The 3102-nt window shown below is 37.6% G+C and overlaps 1 protein-coding gene across 1 annotated transcript in view; it reads left to right on the top strand.

The window, feature by feature from the left end:
* LOC103471694 (protocadherin-10-like) overlaps positions 1-3102 on the top strand; it is a 12793-nt gene that overhangs the window by 2500 nt on the left and 7191 nt on the right. The window lies entirely within an intron of this gene.

Genomic DNA, 3102 nt, shown 5'->3' with positions numbered 1-3102 from the left:
TATACTTCTAAATATCTGCAAGAGACTAATTATGATGGGACACTGTGTCACAGCATCCAGTACAGATCTGGAGACAAACGTTACATGTTAGTTGGGCCCAGGATGAGCATAGGATCTACTATAGTACCTGGAAGTCATGCAAACACGTTAGTTCTACCTGACAGAAGACGCACTTCTGAAGAGGTAAGATCAGCCTTTTTAGCTACAAAATTTTCTAAGCTGAACATAACTGGCTTGCGCATGGGATCCACAATTGTACCTGGATGTGATGGAAATACCCCAATGTTTCCTGACAAAAAGATAACATTTGAGGATGTGTACGTTCTTACTGATGGCATTAATTTGATATTGGTGCCGTGGTTGAAGCTTGATTAATCTGTGTGTTACATATTTTGTTAGAGGTTTACTGCCTCTGAAGCAGTTACTAAAGCTCCATGCTTAAAGGACCTAAAGAGTTTGGGTTCTTTTTTTGTCACTGTACATATAAACAGACATCTGATGCCAGACACTCACTATTCTGCAGCAGAATAAAGAGTATCTAACATTTCAAAACATTTCTAACATTTCAAAACTCATAAGAGTTTTAAAATGTTGGTCACTGTTTATGTTAGTGTCCTTATTCCTATATGTTTAGCAGCGACCATCCATTCATAAGTCTATGGACACTGGTTAAGCAAGTTATAAACATTTTTTATCATCTTGGCATTTTACTATTTACTCTCTGCTTTAAGCGATTTAAATGAAGCAATTTAAAGGGTTCATTAATGTGATAATACATCATAAAAAAACTTCTAAGTGAGGTTGCTGGTGTGTCAATTTTTTTCTGAGATTCTTTACACTTTGTAATCTGTTTTGTGAAATATGATTTTTTTCTTATAACGTTTTTTCCTCCTCTTTTGCAAGTTACAACTTTATGAATACACATGCGGCTTGGTACTTCCTGTCACATGAAAAAGTTTTGTGGTGTGTTAATCAGTTATCTTAAAATAAAATAAATCTATTGTGAAAGGTTGGAATTGATACCTAATTTCTAACCTTTTTGAAACTCTTACGGAAGGTGTCCTAAAGTTAACTAACTTTGAGTTGGAAAAAAAGTATGCTTGCTTCATTATTTTTGTAGCAACTTTCCTGCTTCAAGTATTATTTTTTTTATCTCGATGTTAGGATTGCTTTTCTGCAGGGTTCCGTCCAAGACGCTTGGTGTCAGTATAATAACAAACTATATCTCTGCGTGCTTGTATGGTTTAGACTACACCCATCTCTTTCCTATCCAGTTATTGCAACCAGGTCGTTATTGTGAATGCCGACGAATTTCACATTTTATCTGGCAGATATCTTTCAGAATGGTGTCATTCTGAAAACGAATGCGGAGGAATAATTTCATTTAAGCACGTGTGAAAAGTTTTTTTCTTCCGGCGAGTTTTATATTTTTTTCCAATTATTTGTTTCCTTTCCCGTTATGGAACAAAGACGATCATCAACACGGAGAGGGCAGACAAAATGGACTTCAATAATAGTGGTTTTGATGTCGTTTTGGAGCAGCTCTTCAGCGCAATTCCGGTATTCTGTCCTCGAAGAAGCTCCAGAAGGAACAATTGTTGGAAACATTGGAAAGGATTTAGGTCTTGATAACACCATGCGGAAAGAAAGGGGCATGCGTATTGTTTACGGGTCGAAAGAGCCTCCTTTTATAGTCAAGCAAGACGATGGTGTCTTGTACGTGAACGGAAAAATTGACCGGGAGGAAATCTGCGAACGAAGAAAGGACTGCCTTATTGACTTAAAACTGGTGCTTCAAAACCCGCTGGAGATTAATCACGTCATTGTGGAGATTCTGGATGTTAACGACCATTCACCAATATTCCAGCAAAGAGAAAACATCTTGGAGGTTTCTGAATCGGCGTTGCCAGGAGCAAAATTCCAGTTGCAAGCAGCGCGGGACGCTGATAGTGGTTTATTATCTGTACAGCAATACAGGTTAAGTCAAAATAGACATTTTCGTTTAGATGTGAAAGATCGTGGTGAAGACCGTAAAACACCTAGTTTAGTTCTCGAAAAGCCTCTTGACAGAGAATCAGTTAAAAGTCATGTGCTACTTCTGACAGCATTAGATGGAGGTAAACCTCCAAAATCTGGTAACATGACAATAGTTGTTAATGTTTCTGACGTTAATGATAATCCGCCAGTTTTTAGTCAGGAGTCATACATTGTGTCAATTAAAGAAAATTCCCCTCCAGGTACGACCGTGATCCAAGTTAGCGCAACAGATTTAGATGAGGGTTCAAACGGGCAGGTTGAATATTCATTTGGAAACGACGTAGATGCACAGGTACGTGAACGTTTTAATATAAATCCCGAGAATGGAGTCATTGTTGTATCAGGCACCATAGATTTCGAAGAATGTAGCAAATATGAAATTGATATTCAGGCATCCGATAAAGGCACAGCAACGCTGAACACAGAAACAAGTGTGATAATCAATATTGTTGATTTAAATGACAACGAACCAGAGATTGAAGTGACGTCATTTTCCCAAGCGCTCCCAGAAAACTCAAAGCCAGGGACAACAGTGGCGCTCATTAGTGTGAAAGATGCTGATTCTGGTCTGAACGGAAATGTTATGTGTTACATAAACCCAGATATTCCTTTCCTCTTAACTCCTTCCTTAAAGAATAATATATATTCTGTAGTAACTACAACGGGTCTAGACAGAGAACAGACATTTCGATACAACGTATTAATAGTTGCAAAGGATGCAGGAGAACCAAGCTTACATTCAGAAATAAATATTATAGTAGATATATCTGATGCAAATGACAATTTCCCCGAATTCTCTAAAAATCCGTACACATTTTATATTCATGAGAATAACACTCCGGGTGAGAAAATTATTTCTGTAACAGCCTGCGATAAAGACAAAGGTAGCAATGCAATCATTTCATATACAATTTTGAAAGATAGAGAAATAACAAATACGCAAGTACCTTCTGTAAATATTAATTCTGAAACTGGAGAGATCGTGGCGCTTAAAAGTTTCGACTTTGAAACTCTGAAAACTTTCCAGTTCCAAGTTGTCGCCACTGATTCTGGGACTCCGTCACT

This window comes from Poecilia reticulata, linkage group LG10 (assembly GCF_000633615.1).
Source record: "Poecilia reticulata strain Guanapo linkage group LG10, Guppy_female_1.0+MT, whole genome shotgun sequence".
Classification (NCBI taxonomy): Eukaryota; Metazoa; Chordata; class Actinopteri; order Cyprinodontiformes; family Poeciliidae; genus Poecilia; species Poecilia reticulata.
The sequence above is the reverse complement of the archived record's forward strand: the minus strand, read 5'-3'. Positions and strand labels throughout refer to the sequence as shown.